General features: G+C 36.4%; 1 protein-coding gene across 48 annotated transcripts in view; it reads right to left on the bottom strand.

Moving 5' to 3' along the window:
* The window catches only part of IMMP2L (inner mitochondrial membrane peptidase subunit 2), a 984,232-nt gene that overhangs the window by 871,927 nt on the left and 93,356 nt on the right, over positions 1-18,949 (bottom strand). The window contains exon 6 of one of the 48 annotated variants that reach the window (XR_008717867.1): positions 2,634-4,286. The exons of the other annotated variants lie outside the window; for them this stretch is intronic. The gene's annotated coding sequence lies outside the window, so the exon portion shown is untranslated. Of the gene's footprint in view, positions 1-2,633; positions 4,287-18,949 lie in introns of those variants that run through there. 48 annotated transcript variants of the gene reach the window in all.

The raw sequence follows: 18,949 nt of genomic DNA, 5'->3' as shown, positions 1-18,949 counted from the left end.
GTCGTGTCCAACTCTTAGCGACTCCATGGACTGCAGCCTACCAGGCTCCTCCATCCATGGGATTTTCCAGGCAAGAGTACTGGAGTGGGGTGCCATTGCCTTCTCCACTCCTTGAGGATAAAAGAAGACAAAGTCCTGTTCTTAAGAGTCAGGTACTTCTTCCAAGTTACAAACCTATTGTTCTAAATACTTATCAATCATATCAGATTTCCTGGTAAATTTTACTTAATTTCAGGACTTTCATAGTGTTTTACAAAAAGAATAGAATTGTCTCTTTATTACTGGGATCTGCAGTACTGTCTGGAAGGTAGTAGTAGTCATAAATTTGGTAAATGACTTTGACTCTTTCTCTCTATAGCTTGATTAATTGATTCTCACAATTAATCTATGAAGTATATTAATCATGACTCCTATCTCATACATGAAGAAACTTGCGAGTTTAGGACTTTGCCCAAAGTCACACAATTACTGTAAGTGGCACCATCAAAACTGAACCCCAGTCCCTCTGACACCAAGCCCTGAATGTTTTTTACTATCTTGATGTCACTATCACAGACTCAATGTCCCTTGCCTAGGAGCTGTCCCTCCCTCTCTCTTTTCTCACTTAACAAATGTTACTTGCTCTCCAGATCTGACTTGCTCAGTTACTGAGTGAAACCACATCAATGATTTTATTATTATTCATGAAGAAATTCTCTACCTGGTTACAGGGGCATTTTAGCACTAATATTATAATAGGTATAGCAGAAATTATAGGAAATACCTAATAACCTGACAGGTAAAGCCAGGTTCTAGTAGGACTAGATCACTTAATTTTGCTGTGCCTCAAATTCTTCATTTGCTAAAGTGAGGTAAAATGTAAATGATGTAAGTCTTACCCTAATTAAAGAACCTAATATTCTAAATCTTTTCGATGATACTAATCAGATCCTGCTAATTTTTACATTTTAATGTTTAGTCTTCCATAATGTGATATCACTCTAATGGCAGAAGGTGAAAAGGAACTCTTGATCAAGGTGAAAGAGGAGAGTGTAAAAGCTGGCTTAAAACTCAACATTCAAAAAACTAAGATCATGGCATCTGGTCCCATCATTTCATGGCAAATAGGTGGAAGAAAAGTGGAAGCAGTGACAGATTTTACTTTCTTGGGCTCCAAAATCACTACGAATAGTGCCTGTAGCCATGAAATTTAAAAAGACACTTGCTCCTTGGAAGGAAAGCTATGACAAACCTAGACAGCATATTAAAAAGTAAAGACATCATTTTGCTGACAAAGTTCCATATAGTCAAAGCTATGGTTTTTCCAGTAGTTATGTACTGATGTGACAGTTGGACCATAAAGAAGGCTGAGCGCCAAAGAACTGATGCTATCGAATTGTGGTGCTGGAGAAGACTCCTGAGAGTCCCTTGGACAGCAAGAAAATCAAACCAGTCAATCCTAAAGAAAATTAATTCTGAATATTCCTTGGAAGAACTGATGCTGAAACTCCAATACTCATGCTGGGAAAGACTGAAGCCAAAAGGAGAAGAGGGTGTCAAAAGATGGAATGATTAGACAGCATCACTGACTCAGTGGACATGAATCTGAGCCAACTCTGGGAGATGGGGAAGGATAGGGAAGCGTGGCATGCTGCAGTCCATGGAATCACAGAGTCAGACATGATTTAGTGACTGAACAACAACAACAGTAGTGTTGAAAGGAAAGGGGGAAACTATAAAAACCTAACTGTTATGCTCTACTGTGGGAGGAGAACATGGAATCCTTTGGCAAAAATTTAAATATATTCCAAACATACCACCTAACGACGCAGTACTCATTTAAAACTAGAAAGTGGGAGGATCAAAGAGATCTATACAGATCCAACTGCATCGGCAGCCCTTCTGGATATACAGTAGCTGTTATATTTTACTAGCTTACAGTATTTTTTTGGACATGGCAAAACTACACTTTTCTTATTGCAAATGTCCTGGTTCTACCCACAAAGTTATTGTAAAGTCTTCAAATTTCACAAATTTGTCCCTTAAAGCAAACTAAGAAAATATTCTGTGACATGAAAATTGGTCACCATGTCCTCTAGTTGCTTCAAGATATAGTATATAAATCACTGAGTTGAAAAGAACCATTCTACCCAGATATTTTTTTCTAAATAACTTGTAAAATTTCCCATCTTTTCTTTTTCTCTTTTGCATCTTCAGACCTTTTAATCTGCTTCAGTCTCAGAGATATAAATTTCTTTACAGTAAGTGAGTAAGGTTGGTATTTTTGACTACTTGGTTAGCATGTAACTTTATATGAATTTTCCTTGTATGAGTACATGTTATTTGTATGAGCAAATTTCTATTAAGATTAAATTATTTCCACTTATCACTTAAGCCTCTTACTAGAAGTAGTTTTAAAATGGACCAAAAAACTTTTCCATTTTTATGGAATGGTATTATTAACATCAATATTTATCATACGCTTCAATTTTAATAAGTTACCTAGCATTGTACCAGCCTGTTCCAAAAAAAAAAAGAAAAGAAAACTACTTTAAATAACCAATAAAATTACTCCCCCAATCTTTCTCCTTTGCCTGTTCCAAAAAAAAAAAAAAACTACTTTAAATTACCAATAAAATTACTCCCCCAATCTCTTTCTCCTTTGCCTCTCAGTTCTATTTCCCTCAAAAAATTCTTTCCTCAAAAATTTCCCCAAACTGTAAAATTTCTAGCTCTCCTGTCCCTCTCAACTTTTCATCACTTTTTCCAGGATCCTTTTCATCCTTTCTTCCACAACCACTCCTCTTTGATTTTCTGCCTGCATTCTTCTTCCTCTTAATTCACTTCTTTGAAGTTCATCTACTTCCAAGTTTAACTAACATTTCTAGATTGATGAATCCCCAAAGAACATTTTTAACCCTCATCTCCAACCAATCTTTGATCCCATATTTCCAGTTGCCTACAGGATCTATCTACTTGAATGACTTGACATCCTATCAGAACTCAAAACTTTCTCTCCATCCTCCTTACCTTCCTATCCATTTAATCATACTTGAGTGAAGTCTCTCAGTCATGTCTGACTCTTTTTAATCATACTTGGAGACATCTAATTTGTCTATGTAATCCTAAAAACTTAAAATCCTCACAGTCTTGCTAGCCCCCAAGCTTAGATAAAACTATGTTACCTGCCTTATTTCATCAGAGTTGCTATAATGGTGACTAAGTCACCACTACAAAGGAAATGACTGCTTTCAGTAGAAACTCATAAATTCATAATATTCCATGAGCAAATTTATTCAAGCTATTTTCCTACTGGATATTTGTTGCTAATTTTTCAGTATTACAAATTAAATTATAAAGTTTATCATTTCCCATAGTTTTGTATTTAAGAATATTGCTTTACTGTTGCAATTCAGAAGTGGAATTATGGGGCTAGAAGATATATTCATAATGAAGATTCTTAATTAATATTGACAAGCTGATTTCCTAAATAGTGTTGTCACAAGACTATTGGCTCCTGGAGAGCTATATACTGTTTTGTATATATTGCAGGCATGATAATACAACAATGTACAACAAAAAGGATTCAGGTTTAGTTAAATAAATTAACCAACCAATCATACCTATGAAAATACTCTCAAATACTTAACATTATTTTATATACTCACTATACTTTTCCATTTACTTTTAACAGTGACCATGTCATTTGTTTTGACTAATATAATATGAGCAAAAGTGACCTGAGATACTTCTAGACAAAAGTTTTAAGAGCCATTTTTCAGACTTTTCCCCCTATCATGGCACTGAAAATGACAGGCAAAAGTTTCTATTACTTTATTATGATGAATCATTATTATTTTCATATGGTTTTCCTCCTTAAAACACGTCCTCTTTGTTGAGCAGAAAGTCACAGGGAACTTCCTAACAGGAAGCTCAATGCAAGGAGGCCCTTTGACAGGAAGATTGCAGGTGTGCAGTCCCCTCTTATAAGATAAAATGTGGAGCAATAAAGGAAATTGCTAAAAACTAGAAGGATCATTGAAATCAAGCTGACTTCAAAAACTAGAGAATATTTGAATTCAGAGAATTCAGGTCGAATTTTGATAGATTTCAGAAAAAAAAAAAAAAATGCTTCATAGTACAGGTCTAAGATAGCTTTACTGCAGCTCAGTCGTGTCCGATTCTTAGCGATCCCATGGACTGCAGCCTACCAGGCTCCTCCGCCCATGGGATTTTCTAGGCAAGAGTACTGGAGTGGGGTGCCATTGCCTTCTCCAATTGCAGCTCTACCGGCTCCAAAAAGGTATCTAGAAACAAGGCAAAATTCTTCATACTACAATTCAGCTGTATGGGCTGAAATGCTAGCCTAGCATAAGGACAGGGTGATAAAGGAGAGAAAGTGGGCACAACCTCGGATACAAAACATAATTCAAACTCAACATATCTGAATTGCAAAGAATAAAGCAAATAGAATAAACATATAAAGATGTGCATACAGAAATTTAGTTTTTAAAGACACTTTAATTGCTTGCCACGTACTCAGTCATGTCTGACTCTCTGCAGCCCCATAGACAGTAGCCCAGCCGGTTCCTCTGTCCATGGGATTTTCCAGGCAAGAATACTGGAGTGGGTTGCCATTTCCTCCTTCAGGGGATCTTCCCAACCCAGGAATAGAACCCACCTCTCCTATGTCTCCTGCATTGCAGGCAGATTCTTAAGGAATACTTCTCACAAATACAGCTAAGCATTGGGATTACGAATTTTAGTGGAAATTTCAAGACCAATATGAACTTTACAGGAAGCCCAATTAAAAATGAGAACCAAGTTTAAGGCCAATCAACATTTCAAAAGTTAGAGGGAAGAATGGGGTATTTATAATTGTTTTTCTTTGTATTTCATAGGTAACGGTATTTGTGGGAGATTTTTAAATAAATGTTTGCCTTATTTTTTTTTTTGAAGTGGTAAAGGTAGAAAAGGTAACTGAGAAAAGGAGGGAAAGAGAGCATTCAGTTGTACATTTTGCAATCCAGGAAAATCCTATTATTTCTTTGATGGTATTCTTATAAGTAGGTCCCACAATTACCATAAATGATTAGAGCCAGGTAGTATGATTATCAAAAGTCAAATACTGTGTTTCTTGTTTTTAATCACGATTCAAGTTTACTGCATTTTTCCCATCATAAAACTATACATGATATGGAACATACTGAACAGCAGACAAAAGGAAAAATAACTCACAATACTGTGATTCAAGTAAATCATTATTTCATATTTTGGTTGATTGCTTTCTCATCATTTCTCCAAGCCAAGCTTTTGTTTGCTTATTTATTCTATACATCTTTTAAGTTCTCATTATTTAAACATAAGCTTTTACTCATGTTGCCTACAACTGTTTACAGGCTTCAGTTTAATACAGCATTCCATCAAATGGACATTTTACAAATTATATTTTGCCTTAGTGCTCGATAGTTGCTTTCAATTTCTTTTGCCATTATAAATAATTCTGTAAGGAACATATTGGGTAAAAAGGTTTTCAATTATTTCAAATTCTTTCCTTGGAATATAATCCTCAAAATTGAACTATTTATCAAAAACAATAATCAAAATTAAAGGGCAATGTGATGTCTGGGATTTGTAACAAAATTATACAGAGTAGCAAAATGGATGGGAGTTACAGATGAAATAAGATTGTATATATTTAAAATTTTCCAGAACAGTATGTTCAAACAAAAATAAAAAGCAGGTAATGTCCTGAGGGAGAAAAATATATATATTTATATATATACACACAAACATTATATAATACTAGCAAAGATGAAAGTTAAGACTCTTTCTGCACATTGTGAAATTGCTTCCCTCAAGGACTGTAATCATTTTTAGTTCCAACATATAGCTTAAGGTTTATTGTGAAGTATTCTTTAACTTTGAAATCTTTTTTTATACATTGACTTTGGCACATCTCTCCAACCTACTGAAATTTTTTTCTACTGAGATACGACACTGAGTTTTCACTTTATTCTGCTGCTGCTGCTAAGTCACTTCAGTCGTGTCTGACTCTGTGCGACCCCATAGATGGCAGCCAACCAGGCTCCGTCTGGACACTGGCAATTACTTTTTTGATGCTCTGTTGTTTATCATGCAAACATGATCTTAAGCAGAATAAAATTAAGTTATTTACCTATAGGAATATTTATCATGTAGTTTTTAGGCTACCTCATGTAACAAGAAAATCCTGGTTCAAGTACAAACTAGGAACATACCAGCAATTAATTAATGCCCCCAAATTATTAACATATAAAAATCTGAAAACTTATAGTGATAAGGCTTTTCTTACCTAAAAGTTGAGCAATGCAGTGTCTAAATACATGTTTTACCTGTATGGCTCTAGCTCTGACTCCACCATTAAAGTTCTGTGACTCTGGGAAAGGCTCTCAACTCCAAAATCAGTGTTTTACACTAGTTCTCATTTCTAAACTCTATATGGCTCTATGATTCTATATAAGCTTAAAGTAAAATTTTAAAAACAGTTGGTCAATGAGAAACTTCATCACCATATACGGTGTATCAGCTTCCTGGATCTGCTATCACAAAGTACCAAGAACTAAACGGCTGAGATCAATGGCAATGTATTGTGTCAGACATGGAGGTCAGAAGTGTGAATGAAGGGGTGTGCTCAGCCATATTTTCTCTAAAGTGGCTAGGAAGAGATCTGCTCCAGGCATCTTGCCTAGTTTCTAGTAGATGCTAGTAATCCTTGGCTTGTAAACAGCCATCTTCTCCCTGTGTCAACGTCATCTTTTATGTATGTTCATTCAAATTTCCCCGTTTTATAAAGACACCAGTCATATTGGATTAGGGATCACCCTTATAAGCTCAGTTTATATGATTACCTATTTCCAAAAAGGTCCACATTCTGAGAAACTGAGGTTTAAAAAGTCAATATATATGAGGTTTTGGAGTGGGGGAGGGGGTGAGTACATACAATTCAACCCTTATGGGTCAAATGGCACACTGGTTAATCCCTGTTGCCCTCTAGATCCATTCCCTGATCTCTTCTGACCTCTACCCCAAGTCTCAGAAGGCAATGGCACCCCACTCCAGTACTCTTGCCTGGAAAATCCCATGGGCGGAGGAGCCTGGTAGACTCCCGTCCATGGGGTCTCGAAGAGTCGGACACGACTGAGCGACTTCACTTTCACGCATTGGAGAAGGAAATGGCAACCCACTCCAGTGTTCTTGCCTGGAGAATCCCAGGGACGGGGGAGCCTGGTGGGCTGCCGTCTATGGGGTCGCACAGAGTCGGACATGACTGAAGCGACTTAGCAGCAGCACCCCAAGTCTGTGAACTACATCACCCAAGCTTCCTTGCCTTCTAGCTTCCAACTGGGTTCAGCAAATAGGAGGCCCCTGGAGGAGATCACAAGCTAATGGAAGAGAGAAGGTGGGAGATCTATTGCCACTGCCAGTCTCCCACCAGGCTGCTGTTGTGGTAGTCACTACATTCAGTCACTTAGGGCCCTGATTCCTGCCCACTGGCCCCTCTCCCATGCATTGCACTCTCACCAGTAAAGTCCATTCCCTCTTCCTCACCCTCCAGCACAAGGTCATGACTTCCCACGGCCACTAGTCCCTGGGTACTTCACTATTTCTTTCTCACTGAATCCTGTACTATTGCCTACCCCTTTGTGAACAGCCCCGTTCATTAACCTCTCTTCATCACCCTCATTCATGTACCATCTGTTTCTCACCAAGACCCTTTGTGGTACATAGGGATAAGCCACTTTTTACTTCAGATGATCTACATGGTTTATCAAAACTCTAAACAAGAGTGTAACCTCAGGCATGGATGTCTCCAGTCGATATTTGAAATAAGTGATAGTAAAGGTATCACTCTGTATCATATATGCATTTGTTATTCTTTGCCCTCTCTCTTCCATCTCCATCTGGAAAATATACGAGAGAGCTTAAGAGCATGGATTGTGGAGGCAGACTGCTTCCCTTCAACTCTTGCCTCCACAACTTACCAGATGGTGTAAACTGAGCAAGTTACTTAACCTTGCTGTATATTAAGAAAATGGACATTAAAGTAATAGTATATAAGTCATAGGGTTGCTATATGAGACAGACATCAAATTACTTACATTAATTTGATATTTTTCACTTGATCTATGCTTTTAAGTCCATCTAGCCTCATCATTTTATGTGGACCCCAACTACCTATTCAAAGGTATACTAGAAATACATAAAAGCACAGACAACCCTTTAACTTTTACCTTCCAAACTACCTACCAAACTCAGAACGTCAATAAGACCTGTTGCTCCTGCCACACCTGGCTCTCTGACCACTACTGCATACCTTCAATTGTCAGTTTTATTTCCTTACAATTCATTTTTGATGACTTCACATGCTGTCAGACAAGCCCATGATGTTCATCAATCCCCAACCTGGGCTACTCCAGGCTACATGTGAGACACCACGCTCCACCCACTACCCCAAGCTCTATTCAGTCTTTTAAACAACAGTTATCAAAATCCTTCTTCAGCCAGAGAGACAGCCTTTAACGGAGATTTTCATCTCAAGATGTTTACACTTGGTTTTATAATTGTGGAGAAGATGTCACTCAAAAAAAAAAGACATAATGTATAGTCAAAACTATGGTTTTTCCAGTAGTCATGTACAGATGTGAGGGTTGGACCATAAAGAAGGCTGAGTGCTAAAGAATTGATGCTTTCTACCTGTGATGTTGTAGAAGACTCTTGAGAGTCCCTTGGACTGCAAGGAGATCCAACCAGTCCATCCTAAAGGAAATCAGTCCTGAATGTTCATTGGAAGGACTGATGCTGAAGCTGAAACTCCAATACTTTTGCCACCTGGTGCAAAGAGCCAATTCATTTGAAAATACCCTGATGCTGGGAAAGATTGAGGGCACGAGGAGAAGGGGGTGACAGAGAATGAGATGATTGGATGGCATCATCAACTCAATGGACATGAGTTTGAGCAAACTCTGGGAGATGGTGAAGGACAAGGAACCTTGGCATACTGCAGTCCAGGGGGTTGCAAAGAGACACAACTGAGCGACTGAACAACAGCAACAATTTGTGCTTTTATATAAGCACTTATTGATTAACACATCAAAATATTTTATCAACATCCCAAAAGAAGCTCAACTTAGAAATCAGAGTACTAGCTTTGAGTTGACTGGTAGAGAGTTCATTGTTATAAAACCAGACTGACTGGCTGACCTTGTGACTAGTTAGTAGAAAGGCCCAGTGGCCAAGAGCACATCTGAGGTGAGAAAGCCCTGGTCAGGGTCCTCACTCCCACACTTACTTAATGACCTTGGGCATGCTGAAGTCGCCATATGCCAGAGGTTCCTCACTGTAAAATAATAGTTCTTACCTTCCATGATATTGGAAATATTAAATGAGATGCTATGTACAAAGTATTTAGGACAATCACTAATAGGACAATTCCTGACACACAGTAAACGCTCAAACACTTTCAGTTCTAAAACTTCCAATTGTATATAATCAGTCCAGAACTACATACAGTTCCATAAAAGATCATTTTTATAACATTCTGAATAACTCTCTTAATTATTACCTGGGAATGTGGGCCGGTTCTTTGACTTCCCTTAGCCTTGGCATCCTCACGAGTAAAACAAGCATAGTATAGTTTCAAGGGCTCCTTGTGATGTTCAAACGAAACAGCGAATATATAAAGCCCAAAATGAGTACAAGGAGCCATTCTCGTTGTTATACCCCAGACTCTGGACTAGGAAGAACATATGATGGTGGTAAGGAAATAATGTAGGGTCTAAATTTCCACAATAGTAGGAGACAAGGGTTCAATCCCTGGGTCAGGAAAACCCACTGCAGAAGAGAATGGCTACCAACTCCATTATTCTTGACTGGAGAATCCCATGGACAGATGAGCCAGGGGGGTTATAGTCCACGGGGTCACTGGAGAGTTGAACACAACTCAGCAACTAAAGAACAAAAACATGCTTAGTAATCCTTCACAGGGAACCTGGAACACAGTCTGGGATGTGGGGAAGCATTTTTTTCTCCTTAAAAATTAACAAAAAAAAAATGGCATGAAGAGCTTAAACTTTGGAGTTAAATAAATTTGAGTCAAATCTGGTTCTGTCACATACGAGGTAAATGGATGGAATCAAGCAAATTATTTCTCTAAGCCTCAACTTAATTATCTGTAAACAGAAAAATAACAATATCTGCTTCATGATTCTGTTTAAGAAAAAAGAGGGATAATGTTTAAAAGGAATTTAGCAGAGTATCTAGAAGATTGTATGTGCCAAATAAATGGTAGTAACTGTTGTTTAAAAAAAAAAAAGATTAATTTTACTTTAAAGGAAGTATTCTGTGGCAGTTACAGTTTGGGACTGTTTTCTCCTCCTACTTACAACTCTCACTGCTCATCTTCACTTTACCTTTATATTGGTGGTTTTAGAAAATAAGTTTTCACCGATGACCCGTGTTTACATTAAAACAATATATGCTGAATCCTGAGTTCATGTCTGAACTTGCTTGGAATTATAGAGATGAGAAGGTATCACTCCCATTTTAAATATGATTATTGGCTATTATCTTGCTTTCCTTTTAAGACAAGGGCAAAACATTTTTACTATATGCAGAAACATTCCTGTTGACAATTTACTCATCACTGTTTATGACCTGCAGTTTTCTTTCAAATCAAGCAATTAGATTTTACACAAACTTCCATAAAATAGCAGCAAAAATGACTTCCTCAGCATATTTAGTATTTTTTTAAGGTTTCCCAGATCTAACACCCTCCAATTAGTATTTATCTTCTTCCTCCCAACATCAATGACTATGCTGCCTAAGGGAAGCCCCATGCCACCTAAGGCACATGAGGTTAGTAACAAGATTGGGCTGGATGAAATAACACATTGCATTGTAAAGAATGAACACTTCATCCAAATGAAATATGCTAGGAGACTAAAGAGACTAGGAGACAACCAATTGTAGTAATATTAAGAAACAGGTAACAAGTCATTCTTTCTCAATGCAACTAGATCTACTAACTGCCATAGCTACTTTCTACTTACATTAGTATTACCTCAGGGGATCTATTGTTTTCCTATAAAAGTCAGCCAAGCTGAACAGCTTAACTAAGGTATTTCTCTATATTAGTTTCCAAGTACAGAAAGTATATCTGTAAATAAAACATACATCATTCATTGCTGCCAAGATGTTATTAATTTTTGCCGCTCAGAAACTGAAATCGCTATACAGGCCTTCTTTTACAGGGAAACAAAGAAATCTGATTGTTAACCTAGCTTTGAGTATCACATAAGCAGACCATGTATTTTCCCATTTATTATGAGTGTCCAAGTGCTGTTGAGCCATACTATCCACACCTGATGCCTAGTTTCTTCCACTAATATAAAATTCCATCTTTAAAATAAATTTAGGTCTTAAAAGAGTTTCAGAGGAAAGGAAAATACTGAAGAGTATGTCTAGGGTTAAAGATAGAATAGTAGTCTAGGACTTACATGCCACACAAGAGAACAAATGGACCTGGTAGAAGTTTTGACAGGAAAAGGGTATGATCCGACTGTGCTCGGAACTTTGGAAGCAATATCAAAAATGTATTAGAGGAAACAAAGTAAGAGAAACCATGTGGGATTTTAGCATGGGTGGGAGGGACATGAAGTAAAACACTGCAAAAAAAAAGAAAATAAAAATATTCAGTATGTACTTCATAGGTAAACCCAAAAATATTGAGTATCTAATTGTATGTAGATAATAAAAAAAAAAAGGAAGAAGCTGAAAATTATAGTAAAGTCTCTAACTTTGACTTGTAACCAAATATGGCGAGGTCAAGAATCAAAATAATAACCAGGGGAAGAAAAGTTTGGTATGGAGCAAATACTAGATTGGGTTGGAATAATTCAGAGAGTATCATCATACAGATATATCCAATAAATAGCTAAAAGTATAGGCTTGAATCTTAGGCAAGAAGTCAAGGACACTGGGCAAAGGAAACAGAAAATAGATCCAATAGAAGAATCAGCAAAACACAGAACGCAGGGAATAACCAAGACAGAGGAGTGCCGTATATGACAAGGGACAGGGAAGTTTCAAGGAGAAAGCATTTACAGTGCCTGAGTTAGCTATGGTATCAGGAAGCATTCACACTGTGGCCACTGTATTTAGCACCAAGAAGGTACGGGAACTTTTTCAAGGAGTTTCTGTCCAGTATTGAATATAGAAGTCTGATTTCACTAAACTAAGGAAGTAAGTTAAGGAACTCAAGAGAACTCAGGCCACTGTTTTCTGGATGTTTGAAAATAAAGAGAAAATGTGCCGATTCAGCTCTAAGCTCTGTCACTACTGAACAGAAAAGGGAGAAAACAAGAGGAATTAAAGGTGATTCTAAAGTTCCTAAACTGGATTGATGGGCAGTGATATAAAGATCCAATAATCTCAGCTGCACAGTCCAGTAGAGTAGCCATGAGCATCCATGAAGCTACCGAACACTGGAAAAGGAGTTAGTCCCGAGTTGAGATGCGCTCTTGGAAAGCCACACCAGATTTATGACTTAGCATCTCAAACATGGTAAAATATCTCATTAATAGTTTAATATTAATTACATGTGGAAATATTTGGGATACTACACTGAGCTAAATAATTATTAAAATTAATTTCACCTCTTTTTAGTTTGGCAATGTGCCAAGTAGACAATTTAAAATTACATATATAGCTCACATTGTATTTTTATTAGATATCCCTGATCTAGAGAATGAATACTGGAATTGGAATAAGAGTAGGAATCAAAAAGTTTTGGTTGAAACCAGCCCTTCTATTTCACTTTAGGGTAAAAGTTTATGATACAGTCACCCAGGACAATGTCATGACAATGTAACTTAAGAAACCTGGGTCCTAGCTGATGAGGTGGCTTACTCAGGTCCTCTGGCTAGTCAGAAGCAAAACTCAAACTAGAACTCACACATGAGTATTACTTCTATTATTCCACCTCTTGAAATGTCAGTGAAAATTTTAAAAGTTTGAATTTTAAAAAACGTAATAGCAGCTTGGCTGTAATAAATATCCCATTCTATGCCACCTCTAATAAAATCACTTACAGCAAAAAACACAACCTCAAAACGTTAAAATCATGACCTCAGTAAAAACAGCATCCAATGTCCACCACTCAATCCATATTGGAACTAATCTTTTAAGGTACCCATGCTAGGTTTTGCTTTTATTGGGGGCATATATGCACTCCGAATTCATTTCAACACAATTCCACATTAGTTTTAAAGACAGTATCATCCATTCAAGTATGTGTCTCTTAAAAAATAGGTTTAAGAAAAAAATTGTAAAACCTCAAATAATTTACTTCTCAATTCCTGTATTATTGTCTGCCATTCATGAATGGTAACTCAATAAAACATCAGGGGTTTTTAGTGCAATACTCATGAGAAGTTAAAAATTACTATGTTCAAAGCATAGCTACAGTATATAATACACTATATTTCAAATTCTTACAGAATTTAAAGTCCAACTTTGTCCAATGAAACCTTAAAAGTTAATTCAATCTCTATGTTACAGGTTAGCCAGTTTCACCAATAATTATAACCAACCAAAAATCTCTGGTTATAATTTCTTCAATATTCCAAGCTCCTATAAATCTGTTTATATTTCCCATTTAAAAATGGGTGCAATCGTATTGTTAATGACCTGTTCTTTTAGAGCTAATTTTCCATAAGAAACTGAAAAAATAAACTTACTGCTTTCAACAGTACATAGTACTAAATTTTGTGAAATAGTTTAATAAGCTATGACTGCCAAAATGATGATAGCTATTTTCATTGTAGAGTCACTGCTCCAAAATGCAGTGCTGAAAAATGAAGATTATTTGATTAGGCAGCATGTTTATTTCACTTTGTATATACATACCCTGTATTTATTTTAACAAAGAAAATTTCTTTGTTAAAATAAATACAGGGTATTCCAAAATGACATGATTAAGAGAAATAAAGAATGCCAGCTTCCACCTCTTGTCTATGTGCTGCTCTTTCATTGCACCAGGCTGATAAAAGGCTGATACGAATCTAGCTAATGTCGTCAGGCATGCACATACCAATAATGTTTTCCAAAGGGGCATTTTCCATTTTGATCCACATGTTTGCATTTCTTTGCTTGCTGTTTGTGACCCCTCTTCACATAACCGGGATTAGTGTGCTCATCTATTCCAAAGATTCCAGATTCCTGTATGGCAGGCTGTCCATTGGCTCCAGATATTACATTTAAAGCAGAGCTTCAGCACATTTTTAAAGACTTTTCCAGTTTGTCCTGCTTGTACTGGCCTCTTTCAGCTTACTACACAGAGCAGATGCTAGGTGTCCACTGTCATCTACTCCTGCAAACCATAATCCGGCATGGTGCTACAGAGGCTCACTGCTCCTTCAGTGCATGCAGAGCCAGTCACAGTGCTATACATGCCAACCCACTGCACAGGAAGAGAAACTTGCAAGTCATGGTGAGGAAAGTGCATAAGTATCTGTGATAGACTCAGTATCAATATTCAATAAAATTTTTACTGCAAGCAACATGTTACAAGCCTTCAGTTTGGTAGTCTATATTCTACTGTAGAGGATTTTTATTTCCTTAACTCTCAAACCATCACTAAGATAAAGTCAAAAAATTCAAGAATGGTCTTCCATTTTTAACTACAGAGCTAGTGAAAACCTGGCCATATTTAGGACTTCTGATACAGCTTAACACATAGACATTGATACAGCTTAACACATGATTCAGACATTGTTATATTCCTATGAGGTGAAGCTTTGACACCTTGTTCAACAAAGCTACTTAACCACTTCGCCCACACAGCTATTCACTCTTGCCTCAAAATTCTTACACATGCCACCTCCTCCCCGTGCCTCAAAATTGTTACACATGCCATCTCTGAAACTCTTTTTCTTCTCTGGTCGAGCATTAACCACCCCATCTTTAAAATCAGGTTTCAAATTCACACCTACTTTTCTTTCAGTGCCTCTCCCTTCACTAACTCATTACCTTCAGTATCCTATCAATAGCAGTTCCTATGGTTCTATAAACTCGCATACACCTGGTGTCTCTGCTGTGGCTACTTTAATCATGAGATACATCTAGATAGGAACTATGCCTGCCATTTCTGTTGCACCACCTGACAACATTTTCCACAAGCGATATGCTATTAAACCAGATAATTTTAAAACCTGTAAGCCCTCATGTGAAGTGTTACCAATTTTGATGATATAAATACTCCCACCATGGCTAATTTCAAGCAACCAACATAAAGTCGCTGAATCTTGGGATAGAAAGATATGGGCACTCTGACTTTGGAACCAGAACAAAGCATTGTACCATGCTCACCACAACTCCTGAGTTGTGCTGAGCACAATTTACTGAATATTAAGTTTCCCCTTCTGATAGGCCCACCTGCTACATTTTCAACAATTTTCAAAAATGTTTCTTTTCAATTTGGGCTCATTCAAAACACATCTATCTAGTGGAATCATAAATTACTTGAGGGAAGATGCTTTTCTTGTCTATCTTCTTTACAGCTGTAAAAATGGCTAGTTCTGGGCCCAGAGTAAACACTGAAAAATTAATTGCCAAATGAATTAATTGTCGATAATTTAAATATAGGAAAACACTATGTAAAATCCAGTAGGAGTTGCTATATGCCTACCATCATAATTAATAAATTTAACCTACATATGAAAATAAAATAATCATACAGAAAAGAACTATCAAGTTAAAAGATACCTTAGAAATTATCGGGTGTGATCCCTTCATTTTATTAAAAAGGAAAACCTTTCCACAGTAGTTAATTGACATGCAGTCCCACAGTGCCAGAGGAAGCCTAGAACTCAGGTCTCTTGGTATCTGGTCCAAATCTTTTTTGACTAGGTAATCATTAACTGCCCCTTGGGTTATTACCTATTTGAGGTATTAACCTATTGGGAAACTGCTAACATTTTGAAAAGCAGACTTTTTCACTGTATATTAATGTTGAAAACCAACACAGAAAAGCATTTGATAGAATATCTAATAAAAGAAAACCCAAACTAATTGTAAGACTATCAGTGACAAAGACAGATTATAATTATATAGTTCTGTATAAATCAAATGACATTTTCCTCAACATAGCATCATAGGAGCTGAGATTAGCCCAATTTCTATATTCATACCATCTTTAAATTTGGAATCATCTATGAACTTAATTATCTTGGTTACTATTACCTCTGATCATTAGTACAGAGGTCATATAAAATTAGTCCTATATTGATTCCAAAAATTACCACCAAGATCTTCCCTTAATTCAGAAGCATAAGAAGCTTTAAAAAATGGCCAGGAATCTACCGTCTTTAAAAGTTTAATTTATTTATATTTATGTGTATATATAATTATACATATGTTATGTTATTGGGTTAATTAGAAGTGTATCTCAGTTATGGTCTTATTCAAAACACCTAAGTAAAAATTCTAAATATTGTGTAAAGAAAGATTTTTTCTTCCAAGAATTATAATATTCTATACTGAATTTCTGTGAATGAGTCAAGTAAGTTGATAGTCTCTAAAGTTGTTTCTGCTATGAAACAGATGAGTAAAGCAGAATCCAAGTGTAAATAACCAGTAATATATATAGTGAAAATTACAGTATTTTAACAAGTGACAGATGTTACATATGCTTCTCATGAGAAATCCTTTATCCATTTCATTATTTGCTACCATTTTAAAAATCCACAATAAAATTAAAGTGCTAAATGTGCTATTTCCTCCCTGAAAATAACCAAAATCCCCACCCTCTCCATTCCTAGACCAAAAGTGAATATTTGAAGATAACTGCAGCAGGTGAAGTTCATTAGCCAATGTTCCCCTAACACCTAAGGCAGTTTTCTGATTTTTTTGGTATGATCTTATTACTGTCTAATTATCCATATTGCTTTTCTTCCTTTTTGTTAAACAGAAATTCACAGAAGCAGTTTAACCTTTCATTTAGAATCATTAAATACACCCCCCTCCTTCACTGATAATTGGCCTCTTTATTAACTGATTTCTCCTGTTGATTTATTACATATCTTTTTCTTTTTTTTGCCAAATTTGTATCCATTCTGTTAATACATTCTTTACCTTCTTTCAACTCGATTAACACACTGTCACTGTTACCAAAGCTTTCCTATTATTTCTTCAGGTTCTTACTGTTCTTTAAAGATCCTCTAGTAGAATAATGAATTCTTAATAACCTGGAACATTTTGATGATTCATACTTAATTGTATAGTACAATTTATGTGAGACATACAACTAACACTTAAATGTTTCCTATTGTGTTGTTAACACTCTACAGTAACTTTGCAGCAATCCAAATACACAAGTCTTTGCAATGTAACTTATGACCTCTAAAAGCACAGAGAGCCATATTACAATTATCATATTCATAGCCAAACCAAACTGAGTCAGCCTCTGTCAGCAGTTTCCATACAGTTTTTAATAAAATGAAACAGATACTTGTCGTGCCTTCAGTAAATATTAATGTGACCTCTAAATGTGAGTAAACCGGTCACTAGATTATGCAAGGAGTAACCTTTCATAATAATGGGTCGTTGAGGCTTCTCTTAAATGGAAATAAACAATTGCAAAAAAAAAAAAAGAAAAGGTATTTCTGTTCTTGGAAAGAAATGTTTTCCTGAACTCCAAAACACTGATAAAGTTTGGTGGCTGTCACTTTAAGCCCTCTCCCTTTCTTATCAGCCACTGACACATTTCCTAGCAATGCCACCTCCTCTCATCAAAAACAGTGCTTTTGCTTGTTTGTTTTTGTAAAAGGAAAAAAAAAAAAAAAACAGGAAGGTAGCTATTGACCTTAGATCAAATAAGGTGATATTGAAGTTCTGAGATTTCTTCCACTTTTACAGGACTTAAGCTATGAAATGGAATATGGGATCTAGTATCATTTTTTTTTTCTAAGAACAGGTGCACAAAGTATTGACTGGTGCAAAATGCATATGAAGTCGACAAAAGAGATGGAAGCAACCAGAACTAGATTAACCCGTGGAGCCAAAAACTCAACACCCACGATAAATGACAACAGAGAAAGAAATAGAAGATGTCTATAGCTTTCGTATTCTGAATAATTTTAAACAAAAAAAGAATTTTGTGATCATCCTCTTGTAAAATACCTGCCTGCCAACTTTAGATTTTTCGATTTTCAATCATTTCAACTGAAGACGATCTTAATAAGCATATATTCACCTGACTTCTTAGATAAAAAAAGCCCTGGTGTTCAAAGTCCCCTTATCTGTTATAAAGTGTCTGTTTAATGTATCTACAGAGTAGTTAAGAAAACCTCTCCCAGGTCACTCAGCCACTTAGTGACTGAAAACAGCTAAAAGGAGCAATATTTTCTGAAGCTTATTCTTATATCTGGGGCTTCCCTAGTGGCTCAGTTGGTAAAGAATTTGCCTGCAATGCAGGAGACCATGGCTCAATCCCTAGGTCAGGAAGATCCCCTAGAGAAGGAGATGGTAACTCACTTCAGTACTCTTGCCTGGAAAACTCCTTGGCTAGAAGACAGAGATGCCTGGTGGGCTACAGTCCCTGGGTTCACAAGAGTCAGATATGACTTAGCAACTAAACCACCACCACTCATATTCTTGTACAAAGCAACTTGCAGGTAGAGGCTTACAGGTTTGTTTTACATAAAAGAAAATAATTTTTAATTACTTAGGCAAGTAGTTAAATAAATTTTTCAAATACTTAGTAAGAGTCTTCCATAAAAGTTCATCTCTTTATACATTCTAAGGGTAAGTATTAGAACTACTTGCATCTTTCCATTGCTAAACACAATTTTATATTGCCACTCTAACAAATTAAAACAAATGAAGGGGTTTCAAGTTAAAATAACAGCCATTTAAAATTTAAAAAGCTCAC

The sequence above is a fragment of the Bubalus kerabau genome, chromosome 8 (assembly GCF_029407905.1).
Source record: "Bubalus kerabau isolate K-KA32 ecotype Philippines breed swamp buffalo chromosome 8, PCC_UOA_SB_1v2, whole genome shotgun sequence".
NCBI lineage: Eukaryota > Metazoa > Chordata > Mammalia > Artiodactyla > Bovidae > Bubalus > Bubalus kerabau.
The sequence above is the reverse complement of the archived record's forward strand: the minus strand, read 5'-3'. Positions and strand labels throughout refer to the sequence as shown.